General features: G+C 46.1%; 1 protein-coding gene across 10 annotated transcripts in view; it reads right to left on the bottom strand.

The window, feature by feature from the left end:
• LOC119650609 (sodium/potassium/calcium exchanger Nckx30C) overlaps positions 1-26,257 on the bottom strand; it is a 282,153-nt gene that overhangs the window by 223,296 nt on the left and 32,600 nt on the right. The window lies entirely within an intron of this gene.

Raw genomic sequence — 26,257 nt, 5'->3', positions numbered from 1 at the left:
TGAAATCTTTATGCTCTCCAGATTCTCCAATGATGTTCCATTGAGGAATCGGTAAAGACCCTCCAAATATGACTCTTCCAGGAAGCAAGAATATCGTTTTGGGTAACAATGACTTAACGGCAACGAAAAGCGAACCATGCGATTGGAACCTGAAATATGTGATCATTAAAGAGAACCGGAGTTCTGTTGAAGCTTCCCCAAAAAGCATCCCAACATAAAGTTATTTTCTCACTCCAGTGAACAACAGAACCAGTGACTATAGAAAGTATAACAGTCGCTCAGTTCAAGGACATCAGTGAAGTAGTACCTGGGGAATTTAGCTGAGATCTGGAAAGCGAAGCGCTGGAAAGGTAGTATGAAAAAAGCCGATTCAGCAGAATATTCATATTACCGACCGATCCGGTTACTGTCCCATGCCATGAAGAATTTTGATCGCATTCTTGCCAACCGTATGCACGACATCGTCAAAATAAGCGTGAATCATGCGTCGTTTGCAGAACTATTGACACAAGCTAAGCTTCGCAATTACTCATGGAGAGATACCGTAAGAAGCAGCGCTCTCTTTAGATTGCTTTTCTGGATCTGTAGAAGGTGTTTAGCCGTGTACTAAACTAAATCATCTGGTATGCTCTACGACAACACATCGTGCTGAACGAATTAGTGCGCTATGTTAAATCGCTCTACCGCCATCTGAAGAGTAAAATTCGAAGTGTGGTAGGTGTAGTAAAACTGCTTTGGATCTCTATTTGTGTTCATCAAGGAGTGGCCCTCACACTACTTCATTTGTTTCTAGCTATGGACGCTGTCATACGGAACATTCAAGGTTCGCGGCCCACTCCTCTATCTTCTTCTTCAGTCTTTGTCCCGTTCACAAAAGGGGTCGGCTCGTCCTAATCGGTTTTGCCATTTGGCTCTATCAAATTCCTGATTTGGATGAAATCTTGAGGCTTTTCAATCCCCATCCAGCGTATCAAGCCACCGTTGTTTCGGAAGCCTTTCGGTCGTTGATAAACAAAGTACCGTTATTCTCATTAACGCAACAGAAGTGTTCGATATCTATGTGCCTTCGTTATGGTTTTTGGCAAGTCGATACAGATCTCTCTCGCCATCCCGAGTGTCCAGTTTATCGTAAAGATTTTTGTAATTGTCCGCTCGGGTGACAGCGACCGCTTTCTTTACTTTCAGGTTGGCATTCTTATAAATTTGCCAATTGGCCAATGTTTTACCGCCGATAAAAACCCCGAAGGTTGCAGAGACCGCTTTGTGGATCATGTCTTTCATTTGGTTTCACGATTCTTCCACATTTGTAATGGTTGGTAATCGCGCAAGTAAGATCATTTCTTCTTTCTTCCCATAAAATCGCCACCATTTAATGCGCCGCGGGCCACGCTGTTTTATCAGTTTTTTAATTCACAGGACAACAATCAACGGCCGATGTCAAGGTACGATCGTCTCATAGGGAACGGCCTTGCAATCAGTGACAGTGGTAAAATGTTGGCGTCTTATGAGAATATAGTCGATATGCGTTTTACTGTTAGGAAAAAATAATTTCATTGGCCAGATTTATTAGCGCTGCCAAATGGTAACTTCCACACTTAAGCCCTAAATTCTACTCCTCTTTGACACTCCTTGCTGGGTGGAAGTAAATAAAGGATAAGCACAGGAACTGTAATGTGCTAATTAAGTTAACGTAAGTAAGTAACTTATCACGTTGCTGAGTACCATCTATAAGATATTCTCCACTATCTTGCTAGGCCGGATAGCCCCATACGCCCAGAACATCATTGGCCCATACCAAACAGGCTTCACTCCAGGCAAATCAGCAACAGATCAGATTTTCTCTGTGCGGCAGGCGATGGAAAAACTGTTGGAATATGGACAACAGTGGTTTAACCTGGCCCTCGAGAAAATAATCCGTGATGCTGAGGTGAATGCAAGAGGTACGATCCTCTTCAAGTCCACCCAACTACTGGCCTATGCTGACAATATCGACATCATGGGAAGAAGCACCCGAGATATACAAACTGCCTTCATCCAGATCGAGCAGGCGGCAATTGTGGCGAGATCTTGGGCTGCACATCAATGAAGGCAAGACAAAATATATGGTGGCAACGTCAGCACCGAAGACGAATCAACCAACAACATCAAACCGCACTGGTCAAACACGAAGAAGAATAAGGATAGGAGAATACAACTTTGAAACCGTTGACAATTTCTCCTATCTAGGGTCGAAAATCACAACCGATAACAACTACGATGATGAAATCTGCGCACGGTTGTTGTCAGCCAACAGAGCCTATTTCAGCTTACAAAGACTGTTCCGCTCGAAACGTCTCACCATAGGGTCAAAGCTGATGATCTTGCCAGTCCTCATGTATTCCTCGGAAACTTGGATTCTTAGCAAGAAAATTTGCGAACTCTTAGCCGCGTTCGAGAGAAGAATCCTCCGAAGAATTTTTGGTCCCCTACATGAGGATGGACGATTCCGTAGCCTACACAATGACGAAATCTATGAGCGATACCATGACCGTCCGGTTGTGGATAAAATCCGGCTCAATAGGTTACGGTGGGCGGGTCACTTAATCCGTGTGGATGAAGATGATCCCACCCGGAAAGTCTATAAGGGCAATATCTATGGTAGAAAAAGAAAACGAGGCAGACCCTGCCTAAGATGGAGCGATGGCGTGGGCCAGGACGCCAGACAGCTTTTAGGGATATCGAATTGGTGGACCTCGACGCAAAACCGGGATGTCTGGAGTTCCTTATTAAGGCAGGCCTAGACCGGATACCGGTTGTTGTGCCGTCGATGATGAAGTAAGTATTTTTAAACCTTCTCGCACCTTTAGTGCAAGCGCAGTTTTTATTTTTCAGTACTTTACGACGCTATCACCCCCCGGAGCGCTCTACAGCGCGGATCTATCTGCTCCAAGAGCTTCGACGAACTTCCCAATATTCACCTTCGCTACATTCCACAAGTAGGGGGAGCATGAGGTTAGTGCACGTCGACAAGTAGCGTCAACCACGCACAACGCGAAGTACTGATGATCACTTGCCGAAAAGTCTTCCAGGACTCGCCACCCGCTCGTACGCAAAAGTGATATCAGGGATACTTCCTTCACAGCCTGGGCTCCGAAATGTTGTTGTGGATCCGGTGTTTAAAATTACGACCCCGGTTCTCGCCGCCATTTCCAAAATCCGTTTTCCTCTGGAGTCTGACTGAGGCATACCCTTGAATGGCCCGGAAGTCTGGCATCGTCTCATTCTGTATCAGGTAATCGCTAAAAAACGTTATTACTAAACACCAAATCCAGAGAAACTCATTCCCTCGACCTTGGGCAAGAAAACGAAGTTGAAAGTAGTCCCGAACTCAGATGGCTGCGGTACCCAATAAGTCGAGATGTCATGAAACGGGTCCCTGGCTCGGTATTGGTCTCTGATTAGCACTAAATCAGCCTTTATCTCCGCAGTGAATTGCGATAGCAACTGGTGAGCCGTTGTACGGATCATGCCATTCGAGCTCTAGCCCTTTCCAGTTCCGCCCTAAAGATTGAACACCGTCCCGCACCCGCAGTGTGTGCGACGCTCTCACTAGACGCACCACGATCCCTGCAGAGAACGCAACTTTCGTTTTCTTGGCAAGTTTTCGCGCTACCTGGCCGCACCTCCGGAATGCTGTCCTACTGTCCGGTCCCTTGCAAATTGCTGACGTGAGTCCATAGTCCGGATACTTGTAGCACTTGGTGGAGACTATCCGCATTGTACCTTGCATACTTATCCGAATTTGATTTTCCCGCTGCTAAGGAGGGTAGAGAAAGGACAAGAGACTTCCACGACGACCAATTTTTGGCCCAGAGCATTTACATAGGTGATACCTATCCGGGCATTGGTTACCTCTGGACATTCACGCTTTATGGCCTCCTCCACTTCGATCTTTTCTGTGAGGCAGTCAGGATCTCAAATTTCCAGAGAGCACTTAGGCTATAGGCTAGAAGCAATAGCCTTCTCCCCCAATAACCCCTTGACCGCTTCGCAAAACGTGCTCTTGCTAGTCGTCTTCAGGCCCAGCATGACGAGGACTACGCCACCCTTCATTTTCCCTATGAAAGACACCTCTGCTTCTTTGTCTTCAGGTTTTATTCTGTAGCGGATTTCACTAAGGACTTCCCCAAATGTCTCGCCTTCCATCGACTTAATAAGCAGAGTCGGCGGTATAGCCCTTCTTCATTTCCTCATTTTTTCTGTTATGGTTTTTTGGTTCGCAACTTCCTTGTTTTTCGACCTTTCATATTTCTTCGCCTTCTTTTTTTGGGCAAACTACTTTGATAAAGTCTCCTTCAAGTACGTCATCCTCTCTCCGCTTTTTTCCTAGCTCGCTTTGCAGTGGGCTATCTTCGGTCCGTTTGACGCTAGCAGTGCTCTCAGCGGGGAGTGCGATTGTTTCTGCTTTCCAATCGTCTTCCGCTGCTCTCTTGCGCTGATCGCTGCGGTGAAGGACGGATTTTTGCGCTTCGCCTAACCGAAGTGAGCTCTTCCTCCTTCCCTGCTACTGCGTCGATTTTATTTTGTTGGTTTAGATTTATTCTCTTTGGAAAATTCTTGCGGTAATGGAAAGGAAGATGTTGCGCTGGACTAGTGGCGTGACACGCTTTGTTCACCTCCGAAATGAGGATACCCGCGATCGATATGGGGTTGCACCGATCGTGAAAAAATTGCGAGAGAGGCGACATGTAATTCGCCCTAACAAGAATGGTAACCGACCAAAAGACCAGCCGAAATAACGGTGGCTTGAAACGCTGGATGGTTATTTTGAGGCCTCGCGACAGCATCCAGATCAGGCCTTTGATAAAAAAAAAAGGGTGCAACCGATCGCGTCCAGCCGACCCCGATTGTGAAGGGGACAAAAACTACAGAAAAGGAACAATGAGGCTATAGCCAGGGGACAAAATTAAAGTCAAAGTGCATGTACCTGAATAATGAATAAGAGGCGCAACTCTATTGTTTTGTTCTACGACAAAAGTGACAAAATTCACATCTTCTGTTCGTATGATGTCGACAAAAACTACGAAAGGCCGAACATCCTTGCTACAAGGCCAGCCAGAAATTAACCGACAGTGCAAGAAATCGATTACCATCAAGTAATCAAAAAACTGCAGGGAAATATAAATCAAGAAAACCTCGAGCACTGCAGGCTCAACTAGCAAGGTATCAACTCCATTCGGAGCATGTAAACTTGCAACAAAATATCTCAGAATATTTTTCATGCTTAAACTAAAACTACCCTTCCTTCAGCAAGAAAAAAATTACAACTGCAAACAAATACATCTTCTACGCCTCAAGCAGTCCACTTTTCCTAATTAAAGTCCTTCAGTCAAAATGAGTTTCTGCCTGAAGTGCAGTCCATTCTTTGAATATTCACTTGAGGGTATTAAGTAGATACAAGGAAACTAGGTATTTCTCTACAATTTTCCTTACATTCACAGACCTCGGAATTCTTTTATATCACGTTACGTTGTAACAACAAACGTTGCACTTTTTTCTCAAGCCAACAATGGCGAGCAACTACTACCACTCATACGTGCATATATACAATATCATTCTCTATCCAGTCCATTTCTTAGATCCACCTTTTGAGTAATCTTCATGTTTGCCCTTGCCAAAAAAAATAATGTGAAATGATCAAAGGACCGACAACAACACATCTGCAAGGATACAGCGCAAAGTTTTAGTTTAGTTTCATTAAAAATAAATAACGTGGAAAACTTTTACTGCATTTCCTGCAGAGACATTTTTCACTATGCACACTCACTCCGTTCCTCACTTCTTTGTCTTACATCAGCCACTCAGAATCTTGGTCCTTTTCGAATTGAGGCTGCTTGTGGGCTGTGAAAAATAAAATTCCAAAAACTTAAAATGAAGTTCAGAGAAGCAACCCATGAATGAGGAACAGGAGACAGTGGAATGATAAAAGTCCAAGGACAAGTTTCCTCTGGGCTTTTTTTAAAGGATTTATGTCATGGGGATTGGAGTTACTTCCAGAATTTTCTCCGGATAATAAGGACTTAGGATAGTGCAGGATGGAATCAAAAATTGAAAATTCAATAGTTAAATATTTCGAACACCTCATCACTTTGAAACCCTGCAACCTACATCTAAGCAATAGAGAGAAGAAAAAGGCGTGTACCACCCCTTTACCTAGACAAGTCGGAAAACGGAAGCTCGATACATTAGGGAGGAAAAGCTTTTGTTGATTTTTTGTGTAAGAATATTTGACTACACGATGGTCCCACCTACACCTGCATATACCTTGGATATACTCAATATTCAATTAGACGTGGAACTGATATTATATACCACTTCCAAGTCAAATTAACGCTTTTGCAAATGAAATTAACGCTTTAACAAACGAAATTGCTGCTTTATCACTCCCCCTCGGACACCACCTTGTCGTGGTGGGGGAGCCTGTAGTAGTTCAGTGGTGGAAATGGATCCAAGCGGTCCGGACACCGTGAACCTGGAAAAGCCCTAAGCCGACGGCAGAAGAGAGCACTGCGAAGGAAAATGAAGCACCTTTGGGAATGAGGACATGGACGTGGCTGTACCACTAGGCGCGGTAACGCCCAAAGAAATCGGAGGCAAGGAAGAGGAATCTCCGACGGAAGGTGGGGATAAACTGGAAACGCCGGTAAGATCGACACTGGACGCACCAGACTCTTCTGTCAGCGGTAATGCGCGCAAGAAGCGTAAGACCAACAAATCTGTTGTGGCCAACGCTTTATTGTGCTCCGCACCAGGGCTTATATCCACGCGTCTCGCGGGGATTAGGACCGGTGTGCCCCCCGTATGGGGGCTCGCACTGGGGAAGGGACTACAGAGTGAATCCTACCTGCTAGTAACTTCTCCTACACCTTCCAAGGAACAGGCGGAAGGAAGGGAAGCCAGAGACGTGAACGGAACTGACTTGATGCCAGTTCGAGTGATCGAATCTATGCAACCCGGACACCGCAAACCAATTAGGGTCCTAAGTGGAAAACAGACGAATGCTCTGCGGGATGAGAACATGGGAATTGCGGTACTTCCAAGTATGGCTTTTCTCAGAGAAATCAATCACGAGGGGATCAAGTCTCTGGCGGTACGGTGTGGGGGAAAACCCGTCATACGCGGGCTGCCGCATACGCTTCTAACTGTTTTCCATAACACAGTAGACTAAGTTTATGTCGAAAATCATAAAGATTGGTCAAATCAACCTGCAGCATACCAAAGCTCCCTCCTACTTGTTGACAGCGAGAATGACAAAGCTACAGGATTTCCCCTATATCTTTCGGGTACAAGAACCGTGGGTTCGATTTAACAGAATCTGTGGCATTGGATCAGTAAAGGGGGCTAGGATCTTCTACGACGAAAGATCCATAAGACCGAGAGCTTGCGTCCTGATGTCAAGACGGTTAGAGGCAACTATGCTGAGACAATATTGTTCCCAGGACTTAGCTAAGGTCATCATACAATACCAGATAAATGGCGAGAGGAAAAACATCATAGTTTCCTCCGGTTATTTATCCTATGATTCTTTGTATCCTCCACCGACGCAAGAACTTAGGGATCTGGTGGCGTATGCAGAATCAAGTGGTCTCGAACTCTTAATAGGTTGCGATGCGAATGCTCAACATATTTGTTGGGGCAGTAACAAATGCAATCCAAGAGGAGAGAAGCTATTTGATTTCATCACTTCAGCTGGTCTTATGACTGCAAACGTAAGGTGCGCCCCTACGTTCGTGGGACCGAGAAGAAGCGAAGTAATTGACCTAACAATCTGTACCCCAAAATTGTTAGAGTTGATTACGCACTGGCGAGTGCTAGACGAGGTCTCGCTGTCAGATCACCGATATCTAGAATTCAATCTGACTATTGCGGGCGAACAGTCTGCAGTACAAAGACGGAACCCTAGGAAAACGGATTGGGCAAAGTTCAATGAACTTCTTGGCAATAAAGTACAGTTCCCTAGGCGACTAAGGACTCCTTTGGTGCTGGAAGATGAATTGAAAACTCTGAACTGCACACTTTTAGAGTGCTATGAAGAGGCTTGTCCTATTTCCCGAGGCCAAAGCGGTAAAACGGTTCCTTGGTGGAACCGAGAACTGCAAAAACTCAGGAAATCAACCAGGCGACTTCTAAATCGTGCTTGCAAAAGTAACAAGAACGAAGACTGGTTCAATTTCAGGAACTCACAACGTGAATATAAGAGGCTCGTGAGGTGCTCGAAACGAGACTCCTTTAGAGCGTACTGTAAGGAACTGGAAGGCGAAAGGGAGACTTCAAGGCTATGCAGAGTCCTCAAAAGGGATGAGTCGGCCAAGTTGGATTCTCTTAGAAAACCCGACGGTATTTTCACGAGCTCCAGACTGGACTCAGTACAGACCCTCCTGGAAGTACACCACCCGGGAGAACGGATGAGAGAAGTGGTAAGGGGAGAGTTGACGGTTCTTGCAACCCCTTCAACACGCAAGCGTTGCAAGGGGAACTGGAACACTGCGAAAGCGGTTGTTACCCATGAAAAGATGAGAGCTGCCATACTGCCCTTTGAACATTTCAAAGCACCTGGCATGGATGGCATCTATCCGGCAATGCTGAAGGAGGGTATGGAGCATTTAGAACGACCTCTAAGAAATATTTTCGAGGATGTCTTGCTCTGGGTTACGTGCCTTCTTCTTGGCAACAGGTTCAGGTTTCATACCGAAACCTGGGAAAGATGACTATTCTAATCCAAAGAACTTCAGACAGATCAGCTTGACTTCATTCTTGCTGAAAGGTTTGGAGAGACTGGTGGAGCGTCACATTCGTGGAAACGCACTTAGGTCACACCCACTTAGTGAAAACCAACATGCTTACCAACGTGGAAAGTCCTGTGAGTCTGCTCTTCATTCTTTGGTCACAAAGATAGAGGATGCAACTTTGAATGGTGAGTACGCGATGGGGGTGTTCGTGGACATTGAAGGGGCTTTTGACTGTGCGCCTTTTCAAAACTTTGTGATGCCGCCAGAGCGCATGGTGTTGATGATACTTTAATTAAGTGGATCCATGCTATGCTAACGCAAAGATTGTTGTGCGCTGAGGTAGGGGTCGATCGCTACTTGACTACAGAAGCAACGAAGGGCTGCCCCCAAGGAGGTGTGCTTTCGCCGCTTCTGTGGAGTATGCTGATCGACTCACTGCTATACGAACTGCAAAATTTGCCAACACACGCTCAAGTTTATGCTGATGACGTGGCTGTTTGTCTAGGTATCAATGGCCCCATGAGCACGACATCCGGCGCAGCTCTGAATGCACTACTCAATTTGCAGCCCCTGGATATATTTATTCAAAGCACTGCAATGAGAGCAGCTCATAGGCTAATTCGATTAGATCTATGGGAAAACAACGGATGTGGGGGCACAGAGCATTGGAAGAGTTACTGGGAGGACTGAATCCAGTTCTTACAATGCCTTCCGATTCTCGTGTCCCCATACATCTGTTTGGTAGAAGATATGTAGTTACCCTGAAGCGTAGAGAGGACTGGGAAGACCCAGAGGAATGCGTGGCGGGATATACGGAAGTCTTCTACACCGATGGCTCAAAAACAGAAGAGGGTTCTGGAGCCGGAGTCTACCTCTCGAATGAAAACGAGAAGTGGGCTTTTCCTTTGGGACAATATGCCATGGTTTTTCAAGCCGAAGTTTATACGATCCTAAGGATGGCAAACTGGGTGATTGACGAGCGGTTGAAGGGCAGGCGCATCGCAATCTGCAGTGACAGTCAAGTCCTGCCAAGATGCACCAAACTATTTCACCAATTCCCTGATGAAGCAGCAGAATCTTTCGCCATTGTAGAATAGATGGATAGTTTCCTCGCTTGTCATCGAGGCAATGAGTGTCATATCACGACCCCTTACTATTCAAGGTCGAGTGTTCTTTTTTAATCGAGCCTGACGAAGCCGAAAGTATACGTTAAAGCCACACTCATCAATGAAAAGAATTTTCTGTTGTGTTTACTGACACCGTCTGGACAACTTGATGGCATGCTCTTTTCTAAGCTCGATAGTTCGCGAAGCGTTGATCTTATGTTTAGGAATCTAAATGGCTACCATTTAGGCTTTTAAGAAAGGTTTTCCCAATTCTGTTGACTACAACCTTCTTCTCAATAAACCTCGATCTCATGACTTTCCATCTTCCATTTATTCTCTGAATTTCTGGAGTTCAAAGTTCTACTTGAGCGGCAAAGTATGTCGCGTCTCCTTCAACGGTGGCCGGTCAACTTACTTTTTCTTCTTCTGAGGTGCCAAAATTTCATCGTCCTTTACTCTTTTTATTATTCATTATGCTTATTATGCTCTTCCCCCCCTTATTCACTTGCCCCTAGCTTAAATATGCAGATTTAGAATTAGAACTAGAATACTTCGTCAACTACAGCAAGCTAGGGCTTGAGATTACGGTGATGAGAAACACCCAAAAGTGGGCCCCACCATCCCAACTCAATTCGATTCTGACATGTCAAGCTGATGTGATAACAACATCCTCATTCACTCGACCGTTCCTATCATCCGACGATGCCTTACGCAGCGGTAATTTAATACCACGAACAGTACATTTATCAACCAATGAAAACTTCACAAATATCCGACAATCCTCCAAGAAATTCCGATAATTTCTACCATTTCCCCACAGATAGACATCCTCTTAGCCAAACACCCACATAGTTCACGTAGGTACCCCAATACTGTTCTCCGACAAATTCCACGCAAAACAACTTTTCCTTCCCGCTAACGCCCTCCCCATACGTAGAGCCTACTGTCGCCTCAATTAAAACCATGTCCGGCTTCGTATACGTCGTTTTCGGCTATTGGCCTACCCAATATTTTGATGTCCCTCTCTCTCTCTTCCAACCCTTCTCAGCTGGAAAATCATGCTCCCTTGTTTTAAGAGGCGACTTAAACGATAAGCTCACCTCTAGTTAGACAACTTTATCAACAAAAATAGTTGCTAATTATATCGCTAGCTGATTACATCCTTCTGCACTTTCCACTTTTAATGCAAGGAATAACCATTCATACCTCGACCGCTTCCTGATAAGCGACAATATTAGCGTAAACCAACCACTTTCCTTCCTTAAGATCGTACTTGGAATCAACGACCACGATGATACCATGCTAGATATCTGGTCGCTAGCGCTAGCAGCATCAGATTTAAAGATAGTGAATTGGCGATATCAAAAGACACAATCGATCGCACGGTCCGATAAAACACAATTCAAGAAGTTGCGAAATTTTCGTAACCAAAAATCCAAAGAAACCAAAAACATTTGGCATCATACTTGCGAGAACCACATCCACGATGCTTTACCGTCCGTGCTACTAAAATTTCGTCCGTCCTGTCGCCCTCCACGGTTCTGAATGTTGGCCGACTATAAAAGACAATGAACGGTGCCTTGCGATAATGGTGCCAAAGATATTGCGTTGGACAAGTGGCATAACACGTTTTGATCACATCCGAAATGAGAATATCCGCGATCAATATGGGGTTGCACCGATCGTGGGAAAACTGCGAGAGAGACGTCTTTGATGATTTGCGAAAGAGACGTCTTTGATGGTATGGCCACGTAATTCGCGCCAATGAGAATTCACTTGTCACATCAAAGTCGATGGTAAGCGACCAAAAGGCCGGCCGAAACAACGGCGGCTTGATACGCTGGATGGGGATTTAAGTCTCGCGATTGCATCCAGATCAGGCATTTGATAGGAAAAAATGGCGATACCGATCACGGCGAGCTGACCCCGCTTGTGGACGGGACAAAGGCTGAAGAGAAAAAGGAAGAGATCCTGACATATGGGCTTATAACGTATTAGGAGCAAAACAAATGAACAAATTTAGGCCATTGAATTTTTTGTGTCGGTTTCAACTAACAGTCATTTTCTGTCTGTGAATTATGAAGAAATAAAAACTACATCAATCTCTACTTGACCCTATTCGTCCAATCGTCATTATAAATTCTTTATCCTCAATCAAACACTTCTGTAATTTCTCTTGCGTTTTCACTCCTCCGAATGCAGAATATATCTGGCAAACAAACCTAGCGTGATAGACCATGTAGAGCACCTTCAAACGAGCCCAACTACAAGAATGGCATGGCTGTTGATGATAATGAGAATGACAATAGTAGGCCCCTCATATCTCAAACTTCTGACTCCAAGGATCAACTCAAAAACTGAAAGCAAAGAAAGCACATGTGAAAAACACTTATTGTTGTCCGTTAGTATTCGTGACGGAGTATATGCATCAATACATTGTAATCAAAGTAGGTCGTCCTAGGATACTTTTCTTACGTTCCAGTCATCGAGGTGGGGATTATTTTTGCTGCATTGTTGAATATTTTTTCCAATTTTACATAGCCAACACATGCACATGGTGTCACCTTTTCCCATACCTACTTCAGACAACGTTACAAGAATGTCCTGCCACATCTTGAAGGGCCTCTAATGTGACTTTTCATGGCGTGCTTAAATAGACCTGCTTAATGCTGGCTTGAAGGTTAAACCCTTTAAATTGGTTATAATCGTACTCAAAAAATAAAGGATATGGCGAGATGTACATACTTGGCTGTCGATTCTAGAATATTTATAAAAGTCAGCGTCCACTGTTTCACCTCCAAAATGAGCCATGAATGAAATTTAAGCGAATACTTCACCCCTGTGTCTTCCTGTGGCCGCAGTACTTCTCAGCATATGAATAAGGACAGGAGAGACAAATTAGTAAACAAGAACAGGAACTAACCAAATATCGACTGCCTTACTCTTAAGTTTGTATTGTCAACCCAACCCCGTTAAGGAGAGAGGATGGAGAGGCTATGCAATAGGAAGAGGAAGATTCCCCCCCTCTAACCCCGATAAAAATTGCGGTAACCATCCCTCCTTAAAGAGTTACTGCGCTCGAAATTGGGGCTATTTCCTGTCAGAACGATAGGGTTTAAGTTTTAACTTTATCCACCCAGGCGAAAAGAGGAGTATGAAATAAGAAGCGGGACTGCTTCTCTCCCAAACCCCGTTGATATCATTTAGGTAAAACTTAATTCACCACCGGATAGGAAGAGGATGAGCAAATTATATAGAAGAAAGGAAAAGGTCCTCCTTTTCTAACACTGTTGACGAACTGTGGCGCTCATCCCCGTTGAAAAGTTATGGCGGCCCAAAAAGAGGTAATTTCCAGTTCATTGATAAGCTTATTAGGAGAAAAATCATCGTCCCGATATTCAAGGATGTGCCAGGGGCCGCCTCCGGCGCGAAATAGACAGCAGTGGAAGACGCGCGACAAACAGAAACAGCGACGCATTATCCTGAAAATACTCTACGCGCTAAACCGGTGGGAGAGAGCCCATTCCAAAACGAACTGGAGAAAAAGGGAAAAGGGGAAAACTTGCCTGAAAGAGACTTTATGCAAGCATTTTCCGGGGCCCAAAAGTAGCCCCCCCCCCAAAGAAGAACAAAAGGAAAGAACATGCTACGCCGTCAGAAAAATGTTTGCGTAAAGCCACGGAATGGTAAGTCAATAACAGAAAAGACGAGGAAACGAAGAAGGACTTCACCATTAGCTCTGCTCAATTAACCAACGCAAGGCAATACATCTTTAGAAGTTCCCAGCGAAATCTCTTGGAAGATGAAGTCCGAAGGCAATGCAGCAGAAGTGTCTTCCATACGGAAAACGAAGGGTGGCTAAGTCCTCGTTGAAATAAGCTCGAAAACAACTAGCAAGACTATGTTCTGCGAAGCGTTCAAACAGCTACCGTTTCTAGTCGAAAATCGATGTGTTCTCTAATAACCCAAAATTTTGACTGTCTCCCAGAAAACTTCAAAGTGGAAGAAACCATAAAGCGTGAATGTCCAGAGGAGAGGGCTCTCGTTTCTAGTCGAAGATCCATGTACTCTAAAACAACCCGAAATCTTGACGGCCTCGCAGAAAAGTTCGAAGTGGAGGAAGCCATAAAGCGTGAATGCCCAGAGGTAAAAAATACCAGGACAATGTAAAAACGCTGTGGTGTAAATCGCCAAGTAGTGCGCGAGGGAACTCCTTCATCATCATCAACGGCGCAACAACCGGTATCCGGTCTAGGCCTGCCTTAATAAGGAACTCCAGACATCCCGGTTTTGCACCGAGGTCCACCAATTCGATATCCCTAACAGCTGTGTGGCGTCCTGACCTACGCCATCGCTCCATCTTAGGCAGGATCTGCCTGGTCTTCTTTTTCTACCATAGATATTGCCCTTAGAGACTTTCCGGGTGGGATCATCCTCATCCAAGGGAACTCCTTAGTAGCAGGAAAACAAGAATTGGATGGGCGGTACGCAGGCTACAAATGCGGATAACTGCTATCAAGTCGACACATTTCTATTACCTGCCAGGGAATCGACATGACAAGAACATGCCGTAGATGCAGTCAGTAGGCCGCCACGCAAAAATTTGAAACGAAAAAAAAATAATAGCTTTCTCTACAAAAATCGTGGCGTACCTAGTGAAAGCATTGCACACATTACGGGTTCGAGCAGTATCCAATCTTCCGGCGGTAACTGAAAAGAGCTAGGACATGACTAGCATGATTCGTATTTTACAAATTAACAGGAGGTAGCTTTAATGCGGACCTCACTGAGACTCCAAGGGGGAAGCGAATCCTGGAGATGGCGGCGAAAGCCTCATAGTTTAAAACACCACATCCAAGCCAACCTTCCGACGTCAGGCTGCGAGGAAAACATCCCTGACGTAGCTTTTGGGTGGGAATCACTGGCATCATCGGTGAACGGATGGCGAGGTCTAGAACACTTCTCGGCAAATGCAAAAGAGTAAATGACGCTATTTGTCGGTGTGCATCAACCCAGCCCTCTCCCTGCGTGTGGAACGTTGCAAAGGTGAAGATCGAGAGATTCACCAAATGTCTTGGAAAAAGCAGAGTCGAACTGGAGGGCCCTTCGGAGGGTGATAGCGGGTCCTTCGGAGGGTGATAGCGTTGCAACTGAAACTATCATGAATTCACTGATAAACCTGATAACCGAAACCTATGAAGCTTTCATGCCCCGGACAAGCAATAGCCGCGGTAAACCTTCTATGCACTGGTGGACGACGGAAATTGCCAACAAACGCTGGGAATTTCATAGTCTCTGCCGTTTTTCAAAACGTCTGCACGCCCGCGAGGAGGCATATACCACAAAAGTAGAATACAGATCAGCATAAAGCAGAATCCGCAGCGCGATAAATAGAAGCAAACTAATCAACTAGATAAATGGGGATCTGCGGGGACTCGGTTGCAAACTTGTCACCCGAAAAATCAAGGCTCTGCGGAAAGACTACATACTAAGTATCGACCAGATGAACCGCATTGTACGCACATCATTCCCCGGACATCTCGTCTGAACTGCGGCAACAGCGTGGAAGGCCTCGAGGACTGCCCTAAAAGGGCTCGAAGAAGCAGTTCTCACCATTAAAAATAAGAAAGCGGCATTTCCTGAAGATATCGCGGCGAAAATATAAAAACTGGTGTTCCACCAATGGCCTGCTCCTGAAGTTCATGGTGGATGCTATTATGAGGGTATCCGGTTCACCGAGCCAAGGTGCACAGTCGCCGATCTCGACAAATAGTGCTTCTCATACCGCTTGATATCAGAAATGCCGTTAATTCCGTAAGATAGACAGAAATGCTAGGCACTTGTGGACATTTGGGGCGTTATCTAAGAGACCGCTCCCTGCTCTATGAAATGCTAAAGGGTCAGAGAAGGATGGAGATAACGTTGGGATTGGCACAGGGATCGACCCTAAGGCCGGACCTCTGCAACGCTTCCTACGATAGTCTGCTAACATTCGACATGCCAAAAAACTCGCCCCTAGTCGGTAATGCCGACGACGGACCTTGTCGTTGAAAGCACTGTTGACCAGACGAGCAGACTTGGAATATTGATGCGACGGGAAAGCGGATGCATGATAGTCATCTTGACCAGAAAGAGAATCCCGACTCTGCGTTCCATATCGATTGGCTTTAGCGTGAAAACCAGCGGTTAAATACTCGATTTGACAATGAGCTTCTTCAAACGAATCAGCGCAGACAAAGCTGCAGCTGGAGTCTCGGCCTTGAGTCGTCTAATGGCGAATGTTAGAGGCCCTATATCTACCGGTAGACGTCTTCTTATACGAACAGCGCCGTCCGCTCTGATGTACAGTGCGAAGGTGTAGGATGATGACTTTGGCAAGGAGGTGTGTCATGAGCACCAAACCCAAGTGCAGAGATGGGGAGCTTTGCGAGTGACGTCTACCTACAGTACTGTTGTCTCAAAACTGGTCTTGAACGTAATCGCGGGAGAAATGCCTGTCACCCTTCTTTCTAAGAAACATAAAACCATCTTAAGAGTGTGCACCGCACTAACCGAGAGGCAACTAACTGTCTTAGGAAAATGAGCCACGAAGCGGATGCATTGCTGAACTATTACCTTATCCAACTTCTAAGCGGGCATGAAGATTTTCAGTTTTACCTGCAAGCGATTGGGAAGCCACAATCTTCTGATTGTGTGTTCCCTAATGGAATGGCGGACAGCGCAATTCACACATTTTTTTCTATTGAAGATGGGCTAGGTGTCGCCAGTAACTTTATACAGATACTGGGGAGCTCACCCACACAACATTGTCTGAGAGATGCTAACGAGGGTTGGCAGATGGAGTCGAGTTGGGCAATACATTCGAGCCCCCCTTGTTGCGAAAAGGACTGAGCTCAACCGGTTGAGTGACCGTCCTCTAACAAGAGGTTCCTGGAACTAACAAACTCCCTTCCTCCATTCCCCTCCCGTTGGCGAAAGGAATTCCCTGACTAAGTCGGGAGAGTGGAAAGATTAGCTCAAATCATAGTCTCAAACGGTTCCTGACCAATTCTCTGATAATGGGGAAATGTTTAGTTGGTGGGCCAACAGTTTATGCGGAAACGGATTCATCCACCCTACGCCCAAAAAATATTATGATATTAAATTTTTCTCCATTTGTAGCGCTATAACTTTTCAAGGGGAGGGGAGTGACTGCCGCGCTTTCTCAACGAGTTTTAGGAGAGATTCTCGCTGCAGCCTACATACTCTCCTTTACCCCTGCCGGGATAAGATTCAAGATTGAACCCTGGTGCTTGGATATGCTAATAGTCCATTTTTGAGGGGTCATAACTACAACTACATACAAACTTTTCACCCTTCCGGTAGTAGAGTTTAATCTTTACCCAAATAAATTTATGAAACAGCCGAATTTTAACATTTCAAAAGGCAGGCCGAAACAACGGTGGCTTGATACGCTCGATGGGCATCATACTTGCGAGTACCACGTCCACGATGCTTTACAGTACGTGCTACTAAAATTTCGTCCGTCCTGTCGCCCTCTACGGTTCTGAATGTTGGCTGACTATAAAAGACAATGAACGGCGTCTTGCGGTAATGGTGCCAAAGATATTGCGTTGGACAAGTGGTATAACACATTTTAATCACATCCGAAATGAAAATATCCGCGATCGATATGGGGTTGCACCGATCGTGGGAAAACTGCGAGAGATGGTATGGCCACGTAATTCGCGCCAATGAGAATTCACTTGTCACATCGAAGTCGATGGTAAGCGACCAAAAGGCCGGTCGAAACAACGGCGGCTTGATACGCTGGATGGGGATTTAAAAGCCTCAAGATTGCACCCAGATCAGGCATTCGATAGAGCCATGTGGCGAAACAGATCACGACGAGCCGACCCCGCTTGTGAACGGGAAAAAGGCTGAAGAAAAAGAAGAAGATTCACAGATTGCCCGATGACCGAAAAAGATACAATAAGAACTATATAAATCGTCAGTGTGGTTACCCCTTGAAATTCAATATCTATAATTCATTCGAAATAAATGGACTCTTTTCAGCTCCTCTACTGTCCTGCAACCACTTCGACAACAATCTCATCCTAATCCAAACCCAATTTCAAGAGCAAAATTAAATTCCACACTCAATTGAAAGCACACAAGAGCAGCAAAGGATGAAATCATGGATGAGCATCTGCATTGCAACAATTTCTTAATAATACGATAATGTGTTTATCTTGTGTTCTCGAGTGCTATTCACTCCACAACAACCAATATCCACCTCAAAATTTGCACAGCCCGGACATATAGTATGCACTGGATAGCCGGGCTCGAAACGGGAAATGTGGGCTTGTGAAGAGGTCGACCCATCTGCAAAGAACCAAAGTGAAATTCTGCTTAACTGCACTATTTTTTTCCTGTCTGGCCCAGAGGCTGACAGAGTAAAATGAGATTATTGCAAAGTTGGCATTGGCCGCTTGCCTAGGTTTTGGTACGGCTCCAAGCCGTGAAATTTTCCCACGCCTATCAGCAAGGAATTCACTATCATTTCGTTGATAACTTCATTCCAATTATGGTAGCTTTGCTCCCATTCCCCGAGGCTTATCATTCCGTATCCAACATACAAGTGGAGCTATAAGCCTTTACAATAATTTGTAGATTTAGCCCCTTCTTTCTAGGCCGCCCTGTTGACTCGTCTGGGAAGAGATTACCACCACTTCAATCTCTTCCCTATGCCGTTGAATCCTTCCCCCCACTAGCTTGCAGCTCTTGCGGTTTTTATGCGATGTGGATGATAATGTGGTGCAGTGAAGGGTCGAAATGTGGACTGCACACCATCGGTAGTCATGGTGAAGTGAGTTGAAAGTTCCTTGGAAGTACTATATATAGAGCGTGACGATATTTTTGCTACGAAATAGTTAATTAATAGATATTAATAGATATGTATAATTAAAATGATTGGTAGGGCGCCCATTATACTTTTTTTTGGGAGTAGGGTAGGTGAATGCGTTTACGCACAGAGGGTTGGACTCCCGCAACAGCACGCTGGCGGACTACCAACTAAACACCTCCCTGTCATCAGAAAACTAACCTGGAACCGTTTGAATCATTACTTCGGGCTAGTCCTCCCGTTCTCCCGACTTTCGGAGCCTTCAAGTCAGGGAATTCCTTTGACCAACGGGAGGGGAAGGGAGGAATGAAGTTGTTGTTAGTTCAGGGAACCCCTTACCATCCGATCCCTCCGCCGGTCGAGTTCAATCTTCTTCGTAATAAGAAGAGCCCGAAAGTAATGCGCAATACGATTCCAGCTGTCAGCGCTCTTCAGCATCTCTCTGACAATGTAGTCTGGAGAGAGCTCCCCTGCGTCTCCATAAAACTGCTGGCAGAGGCCGTCCCACCTCTCGCAAGAGAAAAAGGTGTGTTCAGCGTCGTCCGCCACTCCATTGCAGAACGCATAATCAGAAGATCGCGCCTTCCCAATCCTGTGCAAGTAAGACTGAAAACCTCCATGCCCACATAGGAGTTGTGTAAGAAAGTAATCACGGGCAACCACTTCTTTTAAGTTTTCGCCCTTACGGCGATAGATAGCTTTGCGCTCCTTGGCAAGGAGGGCAACGGGGATCACTCCCGCAATCACCATCACAGCCGGTTCGGAGACGGTGCGATAAGCAGACGCCACTCGCAAAGCTCCCCGCCTCTGCACTTGAGCGAGGCGTTTACGATGCACTTCCTTGTCAAGGGCATCAGCCCATACCTCCGCACCATAGAGAAGAACGAACTGCGTTGCTCCCATGAGGAGACGTCTCCTAGTTGGTATAGAGCCTCCGACATTCGCCATTAGCCGACTCAAGGCCGCGAATCCAGCTGCGGCCCTGTCCGCGGCTGCTTTGACTTGCTCGAAGAACCTCATCTTCGAGTCGAGCATTAAACCAAGGTATTTAGTCGCTGGTTTTGACTCTATAGTCAACTCGCCGATCGATATGGGACGCAAGGTCGGGATTTTCCTTCTGGTCAGGATGACTACTTCGGTTTTTTCCAGCGCAAGGTTAAAACCGTGAGCAGTCATCCATCCGCTTACCCGTCGCATCAATATGCCAGGTCTGCTTTGCGCCTGTTCAACAGTGCGTCCGACAACAAGTGCCGCAACATCATCTGCATAACCGACCAGGCGCGACTCTTCGGGCATATCGAGTCTCAGCAGACTATCGTAGGAAGCGTTCCAGAGGTCCGGCCCTAGGATGGATCCCTATGCTACTTCCGACGTGATTTCCATCCTCCTCTGGCCCTCTAGCGTTTCATAAAGCAGGGAGCGGTCTTTCAGATAATCCCTCAATATCCGCAAGAGATAGCTTGGCACGTGAAAGGAGTTCTCTAGTGTGCCTAGCATATCTGTCCATCTTAGACATTTGACGGCATTTCTGACATCAAGCTTTATGAGGAGCACTATCCGTCGAGATCGGCGGCTCGATTAAACGCATCTACGACCTCCATAACAGCATCCACTGTAGATTTCCCTGTTCTAAACCCGAACTGCCTTGCGGATAAGTCCCCGACAGCACAGATCACTTCAGCGAGTCTACCCCTGATGAGCTTCTCGAGCACTTTCCCGGCCGTGTCAAGCATACACAGTGCTCGGTATGCAGACGGGAGCTCCAGGTCTCGTTTACCCTTACTGATCAACGCGAGTCTGGCCACTTTCCAGCGACAAGAAAAAATACCCTCCTTCATGCACGCGTTGAACACTTCCAGCAGCAATTCTGGCCATTGGCGGAACACCAGTTTATAAACTTCCGCCGGGATGCCATTAGGACCTGGCGCCTTCCTGTTTTTCATAGTGAGAACCACTTTTTCGAGCTTTCTCATTGTGAAAAGGGGGCAATCCACGACGCTTTCCGCGCTATTTACATCAACCCGTACAGGGTGTTTGGGGAACAATGCCCGCACAATGCGGTCCATCTGGTCAGTGCTCAGTATGCAGGGTTTCCGCAGAGCCCCGATTTTCTGGGTAACAAGCTTATAGCCAAGTCCCCATGGGTCCTCATTCACCTCATTAACAATATACTGCCCGCCCCGAGCTTTGCTTACATTTATAGCGCTGCGGAGTCTCCTTTTTGCTGATCTATATTGTGCCTTTATGGCACATGCCTCCTCGTTGGCGTGCAAACGTTTTGCCAAACGGCGGAGCTTATGACACTCCTTCCGTAATTCGGCAATTTCTGCCGTCCACCAATACATAGGAGGCTCGCCGCGCCTGGGGCCTCTCCGGGGCATGGAAGCCTCACACGCCGTCGTTATCAGGTTCATCACTGAATTTACGACGGTGTCAGCTGCGACGCTACCACCCCCCGAAGTGCCCCCCAGCGCGGCCCTACCTGCTCCAAGAGCTTCGACGAACTTTCCGATGTTCACCCTCGCGACATTCCACATGCAGAGGGAACGTCGTGTTGGCGCTCACCGGCAAGTAGCGTCAACCACCTCGAACGCAATGTACTGATGATCACTTGCCGAAAAGTCTTCTAGGACTCGCCACCCGTCCACCGATGATGCCAGAGATTCCGACGCAAAAGTGATGTCAGGAATGCTTCCTTCACAACCTGAGCGCCGAAATGTTGGCGTCGATCCGGTGTTTAAAACTACGATCCCGGTTCTCGCCGCCATTTCCAGAATCCGTTTCCCTCTGGAGTCTGACTGAGGCATGCCCCATTCAAGAGCCCTGGTATTAAAATCACCGCCAACCAGGATTCGTCCCTCCGTGCTCGAAACGGCGTCCTCCAGAGCATCAAGTCGGCGCCGAAAGTCCGGCATCGTCTCATTCGGCGTCAGGTAAACGCTAAAAAACGTTATCCCTAAACACCGAATCCAGACAAACCCGTCCCCCCGGCCTTCGGCAAGAACACGAAGTCGAACGTTGTCCCGAACCCAGATGGCAGCGGTGCCCGATGAATCGAGATGCCATGAGGTCGGGTGCTTGTTTCGGTATTGCTCGCTAATCAGCACTAGATCAGCATTTATTCCGCAGCGAACTGTGCTAACAACTGGTGAGCGGTTGCACTCCGGTGCATGTTAATTTGCAAAATGCGGATCACGTTGTTCGCATCCTAGCCCTCTCCAATTCCGCCCTGAATATCGGACAACGTCCCGAGCCCGCAGTGTGTGCAACGCTTTCACCAGACGCGCCACGATCCCTGCAGAGAACACAACTCTCGCTTTCCTTGCAAGTCTTCGCTTGATGACCCACTTGGCTGCATCTCCGGCATGCTGTCCTCCTGTCCGGACGCTTGCAAGCTGCTGACGTGTGTCCATAGTCCAGACATCTGTAGCACTTGGTGGGGACTATCCGCATTCGTACCCTGTATACTACCCATTCGATTTTGATTCTCCCGCTGTTAAGTAGTTTCCTCGTATATTGCTCGGGGACTTCAACCACGGCGAGTTTTTGGCCTCGAGCATTTACAGAAGTAATACCTACCCGGGAATTAGTTACCTCTGGACATTCACGTTTTAGCGCCTCCTCTACTTCAACCTTTTCTGTGAGGCAGTCAAGATCCCGTATTTCTAGAGAGCACATGAGTTCTAAGCTGGAAACAAGAGCCCTCTCCCCCAATAGCCCCTTGACCGCTTCGCAGAACGTGCTCTTGTTGGTCGTCTTTGAATCCAGTTCGACGAGAACTCCACCACTCCTCGTTTTCCGTATCGAAGACACCTCTGCTCCGTTCTCTTCGGGCTTCATCCTGTAGCGGATTTCACTAAGGACTTCCGCAAATGTCTTGCCCTCCATTGGCTTAATGAGCAGAGCCGACGGTCTAGTCTTTCTTCGCTTCCTCGTTTTTTTCCGCTCCTGGCTTTTGATTGGCAGCCTCCTTGTTTTTGGATAGACGTGTTTCTGGCGACGGAGTCCATTATTTCATTTCTTCCTTTTTCGCCTTCTTTTTTTGGGCCCTAGAGACTACTTCGATAAAGTCTCCTTCAGGCACGTTGTCCTCTTTCCGCTTTTTCCCCAGTTCACTTTGCAGAGAGTTATCTGCGGTCCGTTTGACGCAAGTAGCATTCTCAGCGGGGAGTGCGACTGTTTCTGCTCTACAATCGTCTTCCGCTGCTCTCCACGTTCGTCTATAAAAGGAGATGCGGTCCAGTAGTTCCTCCAGTTCCATCAGCCCGTTTTTGATGCCTTTGCTGACGTTACTCTGAAGGAACGTTGCCGACCGCATACGTTTCACCACTGCTGCGCACTTCCTGATGAGCCTTTCCTCTTCGGCTCTAGCGAAGACGGTCGAATGCACTTCCACTCAATTTGTGTCCAACATTACCTTTTCCCCAGCCTAATATATTCACGATAATTCAAGCGTCGAATGCTACAATATGCTCGGTAGACTGTAGGATGTGCTCCAAGTCGTCAGTATCGTATGACTGCCTATTGTACAGAAGAAGTCCCCCCAAATAGATATGTATTATTAAAATGATTGGTAGGGCGCCCACTATACTTTATCATTAAGGCTACGTACACTGGAATATTTATTCCTTTTTTGAACCCGAAAATCAGGCAACCGGTAATATATTCATTTCTAAGATCGCTGCTCACAATATAGACGGGAATAAATTCCTCGAAGGAGGCGAAAAAATAGGTGTAAAACAAAGTATATCATGAAGGGTTAAGTGATTAGTTTCTATATAAAAATTAACAGTTCGCCTATAACCGGACACTAGCCCTTCAGGCTCTTCAACCATAAAAACCATTCACCTGGAAATTGGCTAAAGACAGAAAGGTCCCTCCTTGATCTCCACCGCATTACGCTAATATCTATGGCGTTATAAAACATATTTGCCCCATTTTCGTGACTGCCACTGCGAGGGATGAAATCATAGTGAAGAGAGCGATGCATGTATTTGCCTCAACTTAAAATAAAGCACTCCTCCTTGCCGCCTCCAACCTATACCCTGCATCCTCCCTGAACCTACCTACATATATTTAACATGTATCTCAGATTTTATCCGAATGCGAATGTGTGATTAAGGATGATGTATCTCCTCAGTGCAGTATGAGAAATTCGACTACGATGGAAAATTATGCAGAATGGCTTTCATATAAATCTGAAGTGATAACTTTTCCAATAGTACGGAATCAAAACTTGAATACACACACATTGTTTTCCACAGACTCCTCAACATATTCGTCCTATATTTATCTCTTATCCTCCATAGTAACTTTAAATTTTGTTTCCAGTCATAATGGATGAGTTCAAATCCAGCATTTCGCAAATAATGAGGCCGGAATGAAAGTCCTGGGGGGTTTAACGTGAGTACCTGCCGTGAAGGCATAATCCCACGGTCTTCTTCGGACACGGATTGATTTTGGGATCACAATCAGAGCCCCGCCATGCAAGCACAGCGGTCCTGGTTTATACTGAGTGCAGGCTCAGCATTCATACCAGTGGATGCGAGGCCTATCTAACACGTCTGCCGCAACTAAGGAGTACGGCACCCGAGTTGGACAACGCAACTCCACGCTTGAGCTCCGAGGAGCTCTGCCCGCGATGTAGGCATAACCGCAACCACCATGAAACTCCTACTAGGGGGCCAACCGCAAATAACCGGGCCAAGAGCACATCCTCCAAAAATGGAGCATATGCTCTCAGAGGGCCATCCCGGTTCCCATGGTACCAGATAACCTCGGGTGAGGCTTCGTGGCAGAGCCACTTCAGATGAGTCCCTTGCAGACTCGGGTCTGATCGCCCTCCTCGAGTACGTGGGGACGGAACTCCCCAACGGGTTAACTGGAATCAACCCGAGGCAATGTAGAATTTAATATAATGGAGAAAATCTAGTTTTGCAAATTTGAGAAGGCGGAATTAAACTTGCTTATGCAGAATTTTCTCCAGTTAGGACCCATAGCCCAGCATGAGTTTACGGAACCAGGCTTTGAAAGCAGTGAGGATGGACATACCTATACCTCGTCAGGGGTAATTTTTTATTTCGGCGCATTATGTTTGGACTAGTATTCAAGTAAAAGTAAATGAATCTACTCATAAGCATCAGGAACCTCATAAGATACTTTGTACTTTATGATTTATGATAAAAACTGCAAACTGATCATCATAAGTATAAGAGTGAAATGGACTGACAATTGCAGATACAGGGCAATTGCTGACTTTTATTGCCCGGAAAGTGAGGCAAAGACATCATGGAATTTAAACACTTTGCAAAATAGTTTTTAACATGAGGGGAGAACTCGAAACCATACTACAGATTACATTCGATAATATCCCGCATTGGGCGCCATTTGTCATAAGTCGAGTACAAATATTCACAGTAATATTCCTCCTTCTAATAGTGGGTTCCTCATATCCTGTATCTTCTAATCAACTACTTCCCAACTCTCGTTAGAATCTAAATAAAATCAAATGCAATTGATTTGGCACCATGTCGATGAATAGCCCTTTCATCGTTTTTATCAGTTTCGACGAAGCCGCAGAGTGTGTGATCCCTATTCTTCTTCCAAGTTATTAATGAGGGATGCCATTGTCCTTATTTCTTGACGTTTCGTCTTTTTCTACTCTCCTTTTCTAAATCTTTCAGCGCTGAGGGGCACTGTGAACAATCAGTGGATCATGGCATAGAAGGGAGCCATTTTATGTGAATAGAAGTGGTTCAAATTATCTGGTATTGTTCACTGCGTATGTGTAGACTTCTGGCGTCAAAAGAGATCCATTTCGTCTCTCTAATGACCCCCCTTCACCCCTCTTAGGAAGGGGAGTTCTCCATTGACCTCTACCTCCATTGTAAATTTAAGGTTTCGATGTATTTTTTTTTTCAGGACTACCAGCATTTCCACCACTTTGTCTTCATGGACAATGGTGAAAATGTCACATCTACATACTATGACCAGATCTTTTTGAAGCATCTCGTTGGAAAGTAGATCATTCTCAATCTTGTCCATGAATACATCACTCGAAAAGAGTCAAAGGGGATTCCCCATTGCCACCCATCTAGTTCCTTTGTAGAACTTCCCTCTGACTGTCAGCTCTCCGACATGCATACCCCCGCACGTTTCATGAGCATCCCTGTTTCTCTTTTCCACCCCAAGGATGTGGGACTTTTACTCAATAGCCACTCGCCCAGATACAGAAGCGCCTGCTTCACTGGGGTCCTTGGAAACAAGGCAACCACGTTGGATGACACCATTCGTTCATCCTTTGTCGTGAATTCCACATCTTTTAATTTTCTGATGAGGTCCTCTCTATTCCTGATGGCTCTTCCTTCAGGTAGTCCTCCCAGTTCCTAAAACCTATTCAATGGATATATACTTGTGGATATTTTGTGTGGGGGGGGTTTGTGGCTGTGATAATCTCCCGGAAATCGTTGCTAGATTTGGGGATCTTAGGCTGAATTCTC

The sequence above is a fragment of the Hermetia illucens genome, chromosome 3 (genome assembly GCF_905115235.1).
Source record: "Hermetia illucens chromosome 3, iHerIll2.2.curated.20191125, whole genome shotgun sequence".
NCBI classification, from domain to species: domain Eukaryota; kingdom Metazoa; phylum Arthropoda; class Insecta; order Diptera; family Stratiomyidae; genus Hermetia; species Hermetia illucens.
The sequence above is the reverse complement of the archived record's forward strand: the minus strand, read 5'-3'. Positions and strand labels throughout refer to the sequence as shown.